Consider the following 18594-nt stretch of genomic DNA (forward strand, 5'->3'; position numbering starts at 1 on the left):
ATGTGAGAATTAATTTTCATCTATTTTTCAGTCTTCTTTCTACAGCCCTGCTGGAAGGATAGTAAAAAGTATTCAGCCCAATCATAAACAAAGACACATCAAGGATTTTAATATTTCAATGGAAGAAGAATCAATGAGTGCACAACATATTGGTTAAAGGTTAACAGTCAGAGGACAGCTATTATTACCTTTTGCAATAAAGAAATAGAAGTGCTAATAGCTTAAGGGACTTACCCAAAGTCATTTAAAAAATTTCAGGTGGGGGCGCCTGGGTGGCTCAGTCGGTTAAGCTTGCGACTTCAGCTCAGGTCACAATCTCGCAGTCCGTGAGTTCGAGCCCCGCGTCAGGCTCTGGGCTGATGGCTCAGAGCCTGGAGCCTGTTTCCGGTTCTGTGTCTCCCTCTCTCTCTGCCCCTCCCCCGTTCATGCTCTGTCTCTCTCTGTCCCAAAAATAAATAAACGTTAAAAAAAAAAAAACAAAAAAAAAAACCTTTCAGGTGTATTTAGAAGAGGCCCTGATCAACATTCCTTGTTTCTTATTTGTTGTAATCACAGGATAATGCTGCCTTCTCTTCCCTATTTCTTTGTTTTGATACTTAAAAGACAGTGTTTTGGAAATACTCCATTTTTAAATTATGATTTTGAAAAGAATTTAACACAGAAAACGAAAATGTTTTAAAGTGTTGGTTGGCCATGCATATTATTAGAAATAGATAATAAATGAAGTTGTTGTGATAAAATACTTGCTTGCATCAGATGTACAAATACAAAGGGCTTAAAATAAACAAAACAAGGAGAACAAATTCATCTTCACCAAGTTGGATTCACCAGGCAAATGAGCAAGGCTACAAAGGTCTCACCTCTCACTCCCAACCATGCCTCCAAGGAGCATTTGTGAAAGTCAGGCCACCTCTCAGGACGTAAGTATCCTCCTCTGTAACAGGAATAATACTGAACTATGCAAGTATCAGATTCATTCGAGCCCTAAGTTTATAGTTCACGTAACAGTCTAGCTAGGAAAAACTTATTTCTTTTGCTTTTCTTCTCTTTAAATTAGGGGTGGCAATTAGTCCCAAATAAATAGCAAATTTTAAAAACTGTATTGCTCTGACCAAGTACATTAAAAACAGACTCACCTCTTCAGTGAAATGATTGGTCCCAAAGTGAATCTTATAATAAAAACCAAATACATATATCCTGTTAAAGTTATTGCGCACTATAAGAACGATAAAGAATAGATGTATCATAATTTTTAAAACCCTGCATAAGTTGTTATTATTGTTGTTTGTTAACATTTATGGGTAATTTTTTTTTTCCTGGTAAGCTATCAAACGCTATTTTAAAATATTGTCTTGTTTTTTCCCCTGTCTCTGTCTCCCACACACATGTGCTTTTTGTTTCCTCCATTATGTCAACTTCAAAATAATTATGCAAAAAGATTTAAACTGAAATTACAGTCAAGGTCTGCTTACAACCCCAGAAAATACTCCAATTGCTAAATTTAGATATCCAGGTAACTTCAGTAAAGGGTGCTCACCAGGAACCAAGTTGCTTGAATATTTATTAGGGATGTAACGTCACCATTATATAAATATAAGCATTGTCTCAAAGCAATATATCTTAAATATGTTTCATGAAAACCATTAAGCTATTTTATCATCTAAACAGATACATGAACATTCTGTTTAATTTTTCTTTCAAAATAGCTTATCTCTTTGTGGACTCTAAGGCCAGAAATAATTACTAATGTGTCTCACATAAAAAGGCTTTTCAAATATAAATATTAGTCATAGACCTCTTTATTACAGGACGTTAAAATATGCAAAATAGATGACTTCAAAATGATTTGTACTATGTCAATTCATGTTGGCCAACATCGTTATGCTGAAAGGAGTAAACCTGGTCATAGAATTCACCCTGCCATTATGACTAGGGAAAAAACAAAACTCTCCATCCTAGAAAAATCTCTCTCAACTTAGCATTAGATTTGCTATTATGAACATTTTTAGAAAGCTACGCTTAACAAGTATTTTGAATGACCGTTTACAGTAAGCCAAACACGCCAGCAACTTGAAAGTCACATTGGTGGCTATCACCCCAATGTAGAAATTGGAGGAGGGCGGCTAACTGAAGAAAAGAATTTAATTGAAGATTGCATCATTCTTAATGCATTAAGATCCAAATATAGTATTGATTTACTTTTACAGGTGAATGATGGATATTTCCAGAAATTATTTATATCATCATCCCAGATTTTCGTCATTTCTTTATGGATTCCATATTTAGCAATTATCATGCCAGTGACGAAGACAAGTTTCAGCCCTTTTTTCCACCCCTCACTGAATGAATCTTGTGAGGCAGGTTTGTCTCTCTTTCTTTGTGATCCCTCCAGGCCAATCATAAGAGAGGTGCATGTTCTCACTGGTAAAGAATGTAACAGGCAGGGCCTCCATCTGCTGCCCTCCCCAGAGTATGTGCAACATGTTCAAATGTTCTCACAGTTCATTGCAGCCCACTTCCTTCAGAATTTTTCCGAATTATTTCTCCAAAACGCATTGAAAAGTTGGAAGAAAATACATGAAGACGGAACATGTGGTTTCCCTTGGTTATAGATCATAAAAGGTTTTTATTTTTTAAGACTTTAGTCACATTAGTTTTTAAATTATTATTTTTAGGATAGACATTTTAAAGTACCATGAAGAATGATCTCTGGAAGGATCAGTAGAAGCAAGGGACTAAATCCTTATTCTCTTATATCCGTGCAGAATATATGTCTGCCATGACTTTTCAGAGGTCAGCAGAGACTCTGGTCAGGCAAGAAGTAAGTGTGTGCTAAGGGAAGCAAGTTTAAGAACGGAGAAATATCAAGAGATGGACACAGAAATGTAAGACAGAGAAGGAAAAGAAAGCAGAAAAGGTGATACTCTCAAAAATATTCATGATGTCCTGGATATTAAATTTATGTCACCAATTTAAGTATTAACACAAATATAAAGGTGATGATACTGGACACGAAGTGAATGGCTAAAATTACGACTTCATGATATGCAACAAGGGAACATTACAACCACTATTTAATAAAAGTATTGTTTGTTTGTTTGTTTGTTTGTTTGTTCTCAGAGTCCAGCAACTTTCACTTTTCTTAGCTTTTCAATATATTTTAAAATTATGAAATGGGATGAAAAGAGCCACTAAATTTCTGATCTCCTTCAGTTTGGCTGTGTGCTAATGAATGTTACATAAGAAAAATTTTTTATCACACAAAAAACTTTAGCTACATAAAATATATTATTAGAAATTCTATTTTTTTAACATAGGACTTATTCTAACTTTTGTGAAATGCTCTGATACACAGTGCCCCCCAATGATGAAGATGTGCTAAAGACAGACATTTATTTATTCAATTTCTAAAGTTATCAGAACTCATAAACAAAATCAGCCATGGCTTATTATTAAAATTCCATGAGCTACATATTCAAGATATGTCACAATGTGGTCGTATTTCTTGTCATCCATCATTCCAGAAAGTGAAGTAAGAAGGTTCCTGCTAAATTAAAATCCAAAAAGATTTTGGAATTTTTGTGTAAATATGTTGTCCCCATAAGTACAAAAATAAAATCATAAATGTGTGCTTTGGGAATTAAGCTTTTAGAGTAACTACACAAAACTTGTTCCAGAAGATAACAGGTTCTAATAGCTATATTAAAGTTAAGCCTAAATATGTCCACATGATGCTTATCCTTATACAGCCTTAGAATGAGTACAAAGACTGCACAAAGAAAACTGTCTTTTGATTTCAACCCACAACCAGCTTGGCAATAATATCCAAAGCAAAGAGGGATTAGATTTAAACAAAGTTGTTATTCTTATCTCAAATTTGCTACTTGACTGAAAACCTATGGAAGGAAACAACTCTATCTAAATCACCACTCCACCTGTAGCTACTGGCAAGGTGCTCAATAAATGTTTTCTAGTATATTCACTCATTTTAATTGAAATCATACTTAATAAATATTGGCTCTATGATAGGTAATAGTGATACCAAAAAATGCAAAATATGGATCTCAGCATAATTTTAGTTATTTTGGCCTCCATTTCCATATCTGAATAAAAAGATACTGGACTGAATTATTTTTAATGTTCTTCCCCACCTTTAAATGTTATGATTCTACTACCCTAATTATTAATTATTTAGCTGTTAAAAAATTCAAGGCCACATTATTATCAGCTTTAAATGATCTCTGTTAATGGTAAAAAGTAGTACAGGGTAGTGGTTTAAAAGCATGGAAATTGAGGTCAGACAGCCTTGAATTTAATCAAGAGAGAGTAATCACACAGTAATTTAAAAAGGGGAAATTTAATATAATGAACTATTAACTACAATGAGGGATTGGAATAAGAAGATATTGGCTAGTAAAAAGTAAAGAGACCTCTAAAAATTATAGGAACAACAGGTATAAGGAGCAATGACTACCCCTATTGCTGAGAGAGAACACTATCCCCCATCCCCCAGGGCTGAGATACAGACCTCATAGTAGAGGGTGTAGCTGTGACCCACTGAATGGCACAGAATTTGCTGTGATGCTTAGCTGGCAGAAATTGCTGGAAACGAGCTCTAAAATGTGGGTGAAAGCTATTCACAGAGAGGTGCCTCTCACTACCAAACCACCCAAGTGGTAGCCTTTGGCTACTAGGTGCTGCTGGCTGCCATGACCTGCAGGAGCCCGATGCTGAAGACTCTACCCACCACACGGAAGTTGGCTGCGGGAGGTACAACTGCCCACCAGAGGAGTTTCAGAAGCTGAGCAGTAAAGAAGCTATCCATGCCATGGGATCAAACACTCCAAAACCAGAAAACAAAACCCTTTCTACCTACATTTTCTCTCCATCGCTCTTTAGCAGCAAAACTTAACATTGTGTCAGTAGGCAAAAGGCCCAGATCCATTTTCACAGAGCAGGCAAAAAGGTCAATTAGAGCTGATAGGCAACAGATAGACAAAGGAGTACAGCCCACTCCTTTGACTCTGGACTTCCTTGCCCCTGGCTTTTAGCTTCCATACAACAACAAAACAACCTCATATAGCAAAACAACTTTATGTAACAATGTACCATTATCCTTCTTAAAAGAGAAGATTTTATTCTTTTCCCCCAAATGAGAAATAGTCTGACAAGTCATTGCATCCATTACTAGCTATATTAATTGTTCCTCAAATTCAGTAACAGTCCCACTGTTACCTGAAGTCAAAATTGTAAATGTAACCACCAATAGCAGGTGTCTAATTAACATAAAGAGAAAGCAAGAGTCGAAGAAAGTGGTTAGCATACAAACGAACACACACACTCATGTACACCTGTCCAAAAAATCTTGTGAAGCTTCTATAGTCCTCATTTATGTAACAGGTCATTTTAATTAATTAATGCCTTTAATTAATATCTTTGGCTTCCTTCTTCCATTACCCATTGGTCATTACCTCTACCATCACCCAGAACCTCAATTAGCCAGGGTTTGAGCAACTCAAATCTTCACTGCCAAAGAGTCTGAGTCGTCAATTGTCCCATTCTTACCTTTCGTAAGTTGCTCGACCTTTCCAAACTCTTGTTACTTCCTTCATAAAATGGCAACAGAGGTACTAGTTCTCACTTCAAAACTTTCTGATGAGGACTAAATAAGTTAATACATAAGGAATTCTTCCTACATAGTAGGAATTGTTATGAAAGTCTTTGTTATATATATCAATTCTTCCTCTTTTAATAAAAGTATTAGGGCACACATTAGAAGAGTTGTATGTGCGGCAATATTTTCCTTTGGACCTCCAAAATAATTTTAAAGAATTACATTTACAGATACTTTCATCATGGTTCCTATTTTTCAGTATGATCTGAAAATTGTAGGGTAAATGTTGTATCTCTGAAAGGTGAAATCTTTCCAGGTTAAGATAGAGCACAATTTCACTTTTTCTTTATGTATATCTATGGTATTCAAATTTGTTACTACAAGTATGTATGATTTTTGTCCTAGCCCTGTGTCTGCAAATTTCCAAAATGTAATACCTGGAGGAAATCACTTAACCTACCTGGAGTTATTTTCTAATCTACAAAATAAGGGATGTAGAATAGATGTCTTCTAAATTTCTTCCATCTTTAACATATGTGATTCTATTTTACAACTTCAGAGCTCTGTTCAGGTATACTTCACATATAGTGAACAAATGAAACTTTAGTTTATGTAAAGTTTATGTGAAGTCCACTCTTTGGACTAAAATAATATCAGTTCAAGTGCTACCATTTACCAGATATATAAGTTTGAGTGATCTGCTTGTTTTTGGGGCCTAAGTTTCCTCATCAGTAAAATAGAAAAAAACTAAGACCTCATGCACATGAACATGTGGTAAGAGTTCAACTAATTGTAGCTATGCTATCTTTTCCGATTAAAGTCTGCATTTATTCTAAGACATATTATCATTATGTTATCATCCATGAAGAAAGAAAAATAAACAAAAGAAGGGATGGGGCACCTGGGTGGCTCAGTCACTTAAGCGTCTAACTCTTGGTTTCTGCTCAGGTCATGATCTCATGGTACGTGGGTTTAAGCCCCAAGTCAGGCTCCGTGCTGACAATGTGAAGCCTGCTCAGGATTCTCTCTCTGCCTCTCTCTGCCCTTCTCCTGCTCGCTCTGTCTGTCTCTCAAAAATTAAATTAAAAAATTTTTAAATTAAATAAAGGAAGGGAAAGAGGAAGGAGAGGAGGGATGAAAGAAAGAAAGGAGGAAGACAGGGAGAATTTCCAATTAAATTACTAGTAGATGTGTTCCAATATCAGAGATTGATATCCCAATGTATGTGTTTGTGGTGGAAGGGTGGGGTTAATTTTTAAATTAGTAAAATAAGGCATTATTGTTATTATTATCTTCTGCACATATACCACTCTGGTTGAAAAAGCAACAATCATTTTTCAATTCTCAATTCCAACAATTAAAATATTAAATCAATACTGTAAAATGTGGGAAATGTGTGTCCTTTCCAGAAGGGTAGGATCAGTGTGTTCTATGATGAATTAATTATTGAAAGATAGGCTGTTGGCTGATTGAAATGCAGTAGCAAGCTAAAAGAGAATCCCTGTTCATATAGCAGCAGATAGCCTGGAAAGGGGGAAAAAAAAAGTATTCATGTAATTTGGTGAAGACAGAGTAAAGATAGGAAGTATTTGCAAAATAAAAATGGAGGACAAAACTGCACTTTTTTCTCTTAAAATAGAATATTAAATCTTAAAAATGTGGACATTTTTAAGTACCTATTCTGGAAAATTTTACATGTGCAGAATGTAAAAGAGTATCTTACATTGAATCAATGCAAAGCAAATGATTCAGTGACTAGGGCAAGGTGCTTCTAGGATTAGAATAAGAAGCCTAAAGCATTAGAAAGAAAGAAGCATTTAAAAAGAAAGTTAAAACATCGATCCTCTCCAAAGAAAGAAGCATAATGAAAGTTAAAACATCCATTTCCAATATACCCATTGAATTACGAATCTACTGTCTTCAAGAATCTAGGGTTTTGATTCTTGAATCAGACAAATAAAATATATGAAAGAAAATAGATTTGCTAGTCCAAACACAAAGAGGGGTGGGAGGTGATTCCATAGAACAAGCTTCTAATCTGGAAACAAAAATGATTTGCTTTAAGTCATCTCACTCAAGAACAAGCAAACATTCTTTAACTAGATAATAGTGGTCATGGTAACACTGGGCTAGCAACAGAACCAGAAGGCATTTAGTAATCTTTTATTTACTCAAAAGTATACCTTGTATGTCTAAGGCAGAAAAATAATGTATTCATTTTTCTTCTATCTTGTATAACTTGTTTTGTTTTCATTTAAAGCTATTATAGGATAGGCATTTTGATCAGTGTTTTTCACAATAAAGCAAGTCATTGATAACATGTAAGTGATAAATAGATTAATGAGACTTCTAAAGGTAATTTTGCCAACTCTTTTCCCTACAGTTTCATAGGCAGAGGGATGTCAGCATGAAATTGTACTGACTTCTATAGAAAGTAATTCTCCATTTCAAGTAGTCCATTGGTATTTATTCGTGTAGGCAAATGCTTTACTTGTGTTCCATTAAAATTGGAAACAAAATATGCAATATACTCTGTCTTCTGGTCCCATGGAGATCAACCTCTTAAGGAAACACCGTTAGGTATGAAGTTTCGGATTTCATTGGCGACCTTGTAACAACATATATTATTTAGCAATATTTTTCCAACATTTCATTTTGAAAGAAGAAAAAAATTCAGAGTATATATGCTATATAATGAAGTTAAATGAAAATAATTTTTTTTTTTTTTCCTCAGAAGATAACTTGACCTATAATGGCTACCGTGTTATTTTTTTTTTCTATTCTTTCTTTGCATCTCTATGCAAAGATAATTTTCAATCCCTAGCCTTTCTGGACTCTTGTTTCCCCTCTATCTACATGTTTAATATTGACTAAACACTTAAAATTTGTTGTTGATTAAAAAGGAAAATAGGGGGATAGAATGCCTTATTTGTATAACTAATAATGCATAAGAGTTACACAAATATTATCTAACATATGCTTATTATCTTAAAACAAACTTATATTAGAAAGGAAATAAAACTTCAGAGGGTGAAGAAAAAGAGGTATTTCTAAATAGATATTGTGGGAGAGTAACCTCAGGAGCACAGATTCAATTAATGTACTCCCCTAAGTTAGAAAATACAGAACTAGAATTTGGAATGTCAGTGATGAGAGTTATAATCCTTTGTTAATAATGATCTTATCCATAGAAAAAGAAGTGAGGCCTATAAGATAAAATAACAACAATACATTTCTAGTACTGAGTACAGTAAAAGCAAAAGCAGAAAGATATAATTCTAGAATAAACCAATCCTAACAAATGCCAATTTATGAAGAGCAGATACATGAAAACACCCAGGGAGAGAATTTATACAATTCCAAGTTTCCATTCCCACTATAGGATATGGTATCCAATCTGCCCATGGAAGGATCTTTCAGTACCTTGATTTTTACTTACAAAGAAACCTATTTAAGGGCTCTTGGGTGGCTCAGTCGGTTGAGTGTCTGACTTGATTTCGGCTCAGGTCATGATCCCAGGGTTGTGAGATCAAGTCTTATGCCAGACTCCATGTTGAGTGTGGAGCCTGCTTGAGACTCTCTCTCTCTCCCTCTACCCCTCTCCTCCACTTGTTCTCTCTCTTTCCAATGAAGGAAAAGGAAAACAAAAGAAAGAAACATACTTAGAATTTTCTGGTTAAACTTTGTGAATCTAACATATACATTTATTTCTGATCCATCTAAACTCAAAAAAATTATAGTAATTAAAAAAGGGTGGGCTCGGGGCGCCTGGGTGGCGCAGTTGGTTAAGCGTCCGACTTCAGCCAGGTCACGATCTCGCGGTCCGTGAGTTCGAGCCCCGCATCAGGCTCTGGGCTGATGGCTCGGAGCCTGGAGCCTGTTTCCGATTCTGTGTCTCCCTCTCTCTCTGCCCCTCCCCCGTTCATGCTCTGTCTCTCTCTGTCCCAAAAATAAATAAAAAACGTTGGAAAAAAAAAAAAAAAAAAGGGTGGGCTCACAAAGTGTAAAATGAAAGAAAGAAAGAAAGAAAGAAAAAGGAAGGAAGGAAGGAAAAAGAAAGAAAGGAGGGAGCAGGGAATGAAGGAAGGAAAGAAAGAAGAAAAGAGAGAGAAAGAGAAAGGAAGGAAGAAAGAAACTGGAGCACTGTAGAAAAGAGACGTTAAATAATTTTGGAAACTGGAAGCCAACTAGGCAGTTATTACTAATTTAGGAGACCTGAATGGAGATGTTTATGTGTGTGTGAGAGAAGAGGGATTAACAGCAAGAATGTAGCTGTTTCACACCACAGGAGCCTGAAGAATTGAAGGAATCAGTTACTTCAGTGAAGATGCAAGGCAGAGCAGAATGCAAGATAAGTGGCTAAGTCTTTAAAAAGAGCTGCTATATTTTCTTGTATCCCAAGCAGCCAAGTAATTATCTCTCTCCTACCTCTGCTAAAGATAAAGGGTTTAGTCTCTGGAAAAGCTGAACAATGGAGGATCTTATCTAAGGATATAAAGCATAGGTGAGGGAAGAGGTAAGTAATGTACTAAAAATAGAATTTGAGTGGTAACTTATTTACTAAACACTGAGTCCACCAGTCCCTTGACTATCCTGGTACCTGTAATACTAACATCGATATCTAAATCCCCCAAGCAGGAAAAAGAAGGAAAAACTAGATTAAAAAAAAAAAAATCCTGGTGTGCTGGGTGGCTCAGTCAGTTGAGCGTCCAGTTTGACCTCAGGTCATGATCTCACAGTCTGTGGGTTCGAGCCCCACGCTGGGCTCTGTGCTGACAGCTCAGAGCCTGGAGCCTGCTTTGGATTCTGTGTCTCCTTCTCTCTCTGCCCCTCCCCTGTTCATGCTCTGTCTCTTTGTCTCTCTGTCTCTCAACAATAAATAAATGTTAAAAAAAAAACTTTTTTTTTTTAAATCCTATCCATACTAACAATGGGAGAGCCCCTCAAAACAAAAAGGCTGAATTCTCCCCTGGGTAAAATTCATCAGTAAACCAGCCCCACCTGAGAAAACGGGGCTCCAATAAAGCTCTTAGTGCCTCATTCTTTTTTTTTTTTTTTTTTTTTGATTTATTTTTGAGAGAGAGAGAGAGAGAGAGTGCAAGCTAGAGAGGGACAGAGAAAGAGGGAGACACAGAATCTGAAGCAGGCTCCCGGGTCTGAGGTGTCAGCACAGAGCCTGAAACAGAGCTTGAACTCAGGAACTGGGAGATCATGACCTGAGCCAAAGTCAGACACTCAACCCACTGAGCCACCCAGGCTCCCCTATTGCTTCATTCTTAATATAAATGAGAGGCCAAGGACCACAAGCCAGTTGTAGAAAGTCTCCAGTATAAAACATGAAAATTAAAACATACAGAAAAACAACAACAGAGACAAGTGAATTTAAGGAACAAAATAAAAGTTTTAAAATATTTTATTGTCCTTAAAGAAATGAGAGAAACATTTACCTATGGCCCCAAATCAGAATGCTACCATAAAAGGGGGTTATTTCAGATAACAAGAAGAAAAAAAATCTTAGCAAATTAAAATATAGTAAATTAAAAATAAAATAAATATTGAAAAATAAAGTTGAGGATATCTCTCAGAAAATAAAACAAAAGAAGAGCAAAGAAAAATAGGAGAGAAAATATGAGGAAAAAAAAAAATTGATTCAGTAAATCCGACATTTATATAATAAGAGTTCCAGATAAAGAAAGCAGAGAAAATGAGAGGGAAAATTATCAAAGTAATAAATTAAAACAAGGAAAATTCCCCTAATTTAACTGGTATACATGGATCTCCACATTGAAAAGAGCTTAAAGTACCCAACAGAAATGAATTGAAAAACAAAATAACTCACACCAAAGCCCATCACTGCAAAATTTCATCATCTGAATAGTGAGGGAAGATCCTGAAAATTTGCAGGTAAAAGGGAGACAAAATTCACAGGCATAGGTCTGGGCATAAAAGTACTATCAGCCTTCTCAGTAGCAATGCTGAGAGTAATTAAACAAATGTAAAAATGCTTTTAAAATCCTGAGTCTTGCTTTGCTACCTAAAAATTTAAGTCTAGGGGCACCTTCGTGGCTCAGTCAAATGACCGATTCTTGATCTCGGCTTAGGTCATGATGTCACAGTTGGTGAGATAGAGCCCCAAGTTGGGTTCTGCGCTGACTGCACACAGCCTGCTTGGGATTCTCTGTCTCTCTCTCTCTCTCTCTCTCTCTCTCTCTGTGCCCCTCCCTGCTTGTGTTCTCTCACTTTCTCTCTCAAAATAAGTAAACACTTTTAAAAAATAAATAAATAAAAATTTAAGTCTAAACTATCAACTATGAGAATACAAAAAAAAATTCTAATATAGGTGTTCTCAAAAACTTTTCTCCTTCCGTATAATTACTGAAAGTTGCTGGGGAATGGTTTCCAGCAAAACAAGGGAGTAAATAAACAAGGAAGGTGCGATATATCTCCAAGCTCTAAAGCAGCCCTAGAACAGTTCCTAGTTCCAAAGAAGATGAGGAGCCTGGATGATTAATTGATGAAGAGTTTATCCAGAAGATACGGATAATGTAGAGTATCATTGGAGGGGCTACAACACAAGTCATTCCACAGCACTGTCACCAGAGAAATGTAACATTTTACACATCCTGAGCTGTGCTGAGGTTGGGGTGTGGGAGAGGTGCCATCATCAGAGTTGGCATCCTCCACAACAAGGGCCAAAAGGTTAAGGTTAAGAACCCGAGAGCCAGGACACCGACCCACGGCTGTTGGTCAGGCTGTGCAGTTTTCTTCCCAAACAAACCAACTCCACCTTCAACCAAGTTGTGCTGAAGAGGTGGTTCATGAGTCGCACCAAACCAGCTGCTTCTGTCCCTTTCCTGGATGATCTGGAGGATGAAGCATCCTGACCAGGAAGACAAAAAAAGCTGTGGGTGCAGGAACTGTAACGAGTGACCTCAGTGTACAGGAGGTACCCAAACTGAAAAGAGTGCGTGCTGCACCGTAAGCAGCTATGTGCGGAAACTTCATCCTCAAGGTGGGGGCAAGATCCTCACCTTCAACCGGCTGGCCCTGGACTCCCCCAACCGCTACGGCACTGTCCTGCTCTCTGCTCCTCGGAAAGGCGAGAAGTGTACAGGCATTCTTACAAGGCCGGAGGAACCCTGTGCAGCCACACTACACCCTACGTGCACCCCAAGGGCCAGAAGTTTGAGCTCACCAGTGTTCAATGGGCTCACCGTGGTTACAAAAACTACCCCTTTGTTATTTAAAAGATTTTGGATGCAAAAAAGTTAATTAATGAAAAATTTGAAAATGGATTAATGAGTCCTTTTTATTTTGCACACAAAGCCACCAGAGATCTTACCTGCGGACATCTCGGGAATTGCAATGTAGATATACATGGCTCCAGACACTTGGTGGGAAACAAACGTGAGCAAAACTACTAGGGAGAAACACTTATTTACAGACTGGAGTTTCTGGTAGGGTTCCACATGGTCAAGCATGGCTTCGGTAGTGGTACTAAGAAAGCAGCAGGAACATCACAGGGATGGGAGAGGGCAATTAGGTACCAGAGGTCCCTGCAGGTATTGGCTGGGGACCTTGAGCTGTCCCTACCCACACCAAGAATCCCACCTTACAAACACTGTTACCTCTGCTGCCTTCAGAAAGAGCACTCCCTGACCCCTCTTTGACACATCATGAGCCAAGTTACTGTCATGAACATATTTTTTTTTAAGTTTATTTATTTTGAGAGAGAGAGGAAGAGTGAGCAAGGGAAGGGGCAGAGAGAGAGGAGAGAGCAAGAATCTCAAGCAGGCTCTGCACCACCAGCATGGAGCCCAATGTACGGTTTAAACCCACGAACCGTGAGATCATGACCTGAGCTGAAGTCGGATGCTTAACCGACTGATCCACCCAGGCGCCCCTGCCATGAACACATCTGACTGAGCCATCCTAGCTCACACATTTGTGTCCTGGATAAAAGAATGTCAGTGAAAATGAGAATCTAGCCTTTTCAGCTACTGTACAGTAAGTCAATCATTACTTTCTTGCATTGTCCATAAGAATGAGGATTTCCTTTATCACAGAAAATGCTTCAGATGCTAGGCGTGCAAAACCAACAACAAATGTCCTTTGTAAATGAAGTCCATGAAGTAATGGATCCAGCACAGGAGAGAGGTGAAGAGAATTTTCTGGAAAACAACAAGAAGGGTGAGGATGATGGATATATGTCCAACCTTAGAGAAAAACCAGGCAAACTGAAGCAGATGAGGTAAGACTTGAAGTTCTGGCAGGAATTTTCCAAAATTCCTATGACAATAAATAGCTTATTTGACAAGTTTGACTTCCTGGAAACTAGGACTGAGAAGTGAAGATTATGGGAATAATTTAGGCCAAGACTGTAAGAAAACTAAATTAACAAAATAATAAAGGGCAATTAACTCCACAGAACACCAGCCAAAAAGTTGTACAAGAAAGGAAATCTAGCAGAAAGTCTCAACTTGGTTCTGAATTAAACAGTATATGCATAACTATGATAGTTAAAAACTCTGAATACTGATTTCAATTTACATGTTGAAAACTGGGTTTGTTTGATGGGAAGAGTAGACATGTATCTGTGAGAGGGACATCAGAGTACGAGAGGGATTTAAAAGAGCTACATCTTCAGTTTCTATAGAAGGAATACACAGTACACAATATCTAAAATTTAGAAAGATATTCAAAATAAGTTATTTTGGAACCGGGCTAACCACCAGAGAAGACACTTGATGGCATCCACTTGGAGAGCAGAGAAGAACCGTGGGGGGAAGGGACAGACAGGAGACTGCAGTTTAACACCTTCTATTATTGCCTTTTGATTTACTTTTAATTGATTTTTGATTTTTAAAGCATTTCTAAGAATTACTTTGAGAGAACGGCACACTTAATCTGTAAAAAAATAAAAATCTGTAACTATGGAGAGTGTAGTACTTACTGCTGATGACATTACAAATTACATTATTTAAAAAACTATATGTCAAAACATAGCAAAAACTATAAAGATTTTTATATGCTTTGATTCAGTAATTTCATTCATGATAATTTATCATAAGGAAACAATTCAAAATAGCAAAATACTGTTCATTATAGTGTTATCTATAATAGCAACAAATATAAAATATATGTCCAAGAAGAAAGGATTTATAAATTATGGTAAGCTTAAGGACATAAAGGATTTGTAATTAAAATTTGTAATTATAAGTGCCATGTAGAAACATAGGAAATTGTGTGTGATATATAGCCAAATTAAAAATCATATGTACAATGCAATGGCTACTATTTAAAACTATGTTGCACATGGGGAAAGAACAGAAAGGATAAGTAAAGCAAGACTAAAAAGCAAAATTAAAATAAAGTAGATATGCAAATTAAAAAAAAACAACAACAACAGATTGTTTAGCCACCACTATAAAGACAATGTGCAAACTGGGCAGTGTTTGCAATACTTTAGGGAAAAAAAGCTGTCATCCATATGTGAGTTTTTGCCACGTGACAAAACACCCCAAAATTTAGCAATTTAAGACAAGAAAAAATTAGCCTATGATTCTGAGATTGGAATTTTGGGGGTTTTGGTTCTTTTGCTTTTTGCTGGGTTCATTCATGCTGCCGAGTCTAAGACAGGCTAAGCAATGATGGCTCATCTCTGCTGCATATGGACTTTCATTCTCCAACAAGGTCTTCACGACTGGTCCACGTGGTAGCTAAGTAGGATTCAAAGAAACTGAGAGAAGCATGCAAAATCTTTCGAGGCCTCAACTTGGAACTGGTACAAGGTCACTTCTGCTGCATTCTATTGACCAAAACAGGTCCCAAGCCTAACCTTCATAAAAACCAAGTGGGTAAATGGATGCTAACTTTAGAGAAGGAGAGAAATGTGTCCATTTAGAAATGGACACAACCATTGCCACCAACCATAACTCTTAATACATGAAAAAGGTTTTTTTTTAAAGACAGAAAACAAAAAGCCAACAACTTTCCATAAAAATAGCTTGACGATATGATCATATAGCTCACTGAAAAGTAAACAGAAAACCCATTAAACATGAAAAACTAATGTCATAATAAGATAAATCCAAATCAAACTATATGGGGATACCATCATTTTGTTTATCAGTGTAGTAAAATTCCAAAAGGTCAAGAATATACTCTGTTGGTGAAGCTGTGGAGAAAAGAGCATTTCCATACATTATAGGTGAAAATGCAGAATAGTGGAAAAGAATTTGCCACTATACAGCCAAGTTGAATATGCATTTATTCTTTGACCCAGAAATCTCACTTCTAAGAATCTATCCCAAAAATACAATGGCAGGGGTGCCTGGGTGGCTCAGCCAGTTGAGTGTCTGGCTCTTGATTTAAGTTCAGGTCATAATCTCACGGTTTGTGAGATGGAGCCCCATGTCAGGCTCTGTGCTGAGTGTGGAGCCTGCTTGGGACTCTCTCTCTTCTCTCTCTATCCCTCCCCCTGCTCTGCCTCTCTCTCGCTTTCTGTCTCTCTCAATAAATAAATAAACATTTAAGAAAAATATAATGGCAAAAATATGGGCAAAATTATGCACAAGGCTATTTATTAAAGCACAATTTGTAATAACTAAAGATTGGAAGCAAACACATGGTAATTAATATAGAACTAGCTGAATAAATGATAGTAAATCCACATAATGGAATATAATGCAACTGTTAAAAAAAAAGAGATAACACTATAGGCAGTTATAATCTCCAGGATTTAATGTTAAGTGGGAAAAAAAGTCATGCTAACATGTATCTAACAAGTCATATGAATATATATTTGTTTCGTTTCAAAAGAGAATGAGAGGATAAATCATACAATTAGTAAAATCTTTGTCTATGAAGGAGAGAGGAACATGGTTGGGGAACCCATGATAGAAGTTAGACTTACCTTGAATATACTTGCTTTGTAGATGTATTTTGAACCCATTAAATATTATATAATTATAAGGTAAAAAGATATTAAAATAAAAAAACTGCAATCCTCAAAATTCAGAAGTAAAACCAAACTTACCATATATTTACTTAGTTTCTGACTTACCTAACAAAGAAAAATAATTTCAATTAATGAAAAACAGAGATCTCCCTGCCCTTCCTGAGTGGAATTACCTTAAAAGAGTAATCTTTTAATGTTTATTTATTTTTGAGAGAGAGAGAGACAGAGCACGAGCAGGGGAGGAGCAGAGAGAGAAGGAGACACAGAATCTGAAACAGGCTCCAGGCTCTGAGCTGTCAACACAGAGCCCGATGCGGGGCTCAAACTCACAAACCATGAGATCATGACCTGAGCCGAAGCCGGATGCTCAACCGACTGAGCCACCCAGGCGCCCCCAAAGAGTAATCTTTTAAAAGGGAATCTTTACTTTTTTAGCAAAAAGAGCTGCAGATAAAACAAGCAGACAAACACTTATATATATAATTGGTTAAAGCAACTATTTATAAATGTTAAATACATAAAAAGGAAACACAAAATTAAGAAATCAATGCAGTTAATTAGAACTCCATAATGAAATCTTATTATAAACTCACGATTTACTTTCTCTTAAAAAATGATATTTGGGGCACCTGGGTGGCTCAGTCAGTTAAGCATCTGACTCTTCAGCTCAGGTCATGATCTCACCAGTTCAAGCCCCTCATTGGGCTCTGCACTAACAGTACAGAACCTGCTTGGGATTCTCTCCCTCCCTCTCTCTCTGCCCCTCCCCCAGTCTCTCTCTCTCTCAAAATAAGTAAACTTAAAAAAAATGATATTCATAAGCTTGTCAACTAAAAACAGAGAAAGGCCTAGAAACAACAAGCAACCACTGGTTAAAACCAATGAGCAAACAGAAAAGACCCTAGCTTGCTTTCCTTCTTTTCTTTCTTTTTTTCTTTTTTCTTTTCTTTTCTTTTTTTTTTTTTTTTTTTGTCAATCACAAAATACCTTTTTGTGATTTGAAGCAATGGTTAGTTCCAGGTTTGGCAAAGGACATGTTAAAGATGATCCTGGTCATCAGGTCATACCTGATAGCTAAGAACCTATCAAAGACAACTTTGATAAGATTATTTTGGGGATGATTCCCAAAAAACGGGGTTATATCCAATGGATGGAGGGGCAAACTTGATAAGATCTGAGACAAAGATGGACAATGTGTGTATCAACAAAGATGAAAACTTCAGTGGATTGATGATAATCAAACAGGTTAAAAATTCACAATTCAGGGGCTCTTGGGTGGCTCAGTGGGTTAATAAGCATCCGACTCTTGATTTCAGCTCAGGTCATGATCTAGAGCCCCTCATGGGGTTTGGTGCTGACAATGAGGAACCTACTTGACACTTTCTGTCTCCTTCTCCCTCTGGCCCTCCCCCACCCAATAAGTAAACTTTAATAAAATAAATTCAAAAAATCCACAAGTTCAAATGATATTTAAAATAAATTAGTCACTTTGGATGATGGTAGATAACTACTTCATTACTTAGAAAGTGGTAAATAAAGGGAAACAACCAAGCATTTAGCCTGTCTCTCATAAAAAAAAAAAAAAAAAACAAATACTCAATTTAACAAAATACTTGACTGCTAATCTCAAGACAGAGGGAAACCAAACATTTTGTGTCTCCAGATGAAAGATACAACACCACATCAAAGTGTTTTTACCCAAAGCAACAAGTCTGAATCAGATCAAGATATATAAAATCTGGTTTTCAACAAACAAATTGCAAGAACAAAAATTAGTAGGAGAGGTAAACTACAGATTAGAAGATACTAAGAAGACATATCAAAATACATGCAATGCATTCACTTTATTTGGATACTGGTTTAAACAAAAAGTTGTAACCAAGCTTTTATAAAATTGGGAAAATTTGAACACAGACTGGGTAATATTAATAGGGTATTTCTCATCTTTTTTCCGATATAATATTGTGGTATGTTTAAAAGGGAATCTTTACTTTTTTAGCAATATATGCTTATGTGTTTA

The 18594-nt window shown here is 36.6% G+C and overlaps 1 pseudogene; it reads left to right on the plus strand.

Moving 5' to 3' along the window:
* Positions 1-875: 875 nt before the first annotated feature.
* Positions 876-12861, plus strand: LOC125921557 (ribosomal protein L18-like; annotated as a pseudogene).
* The last annotated feature ends 5733 nt before the right edge of the window (positions 12862-18594 follow it).

The sequence above is a fragment of the Panthera uncia genome, chromosome C2, assembly GCF_023721935.1.
Source record: "Panthera uncia isolate 11264 chromosome C2, Puncia_PCG_1.0, whole genome shotgun sequence".
In the NCBI taxonomy this organism is placed as follows: Eukaryota; Metazoa; Chordata; class Mammalia; order Carnivora; family Felidae; genus Panthera; species Panthera uncia.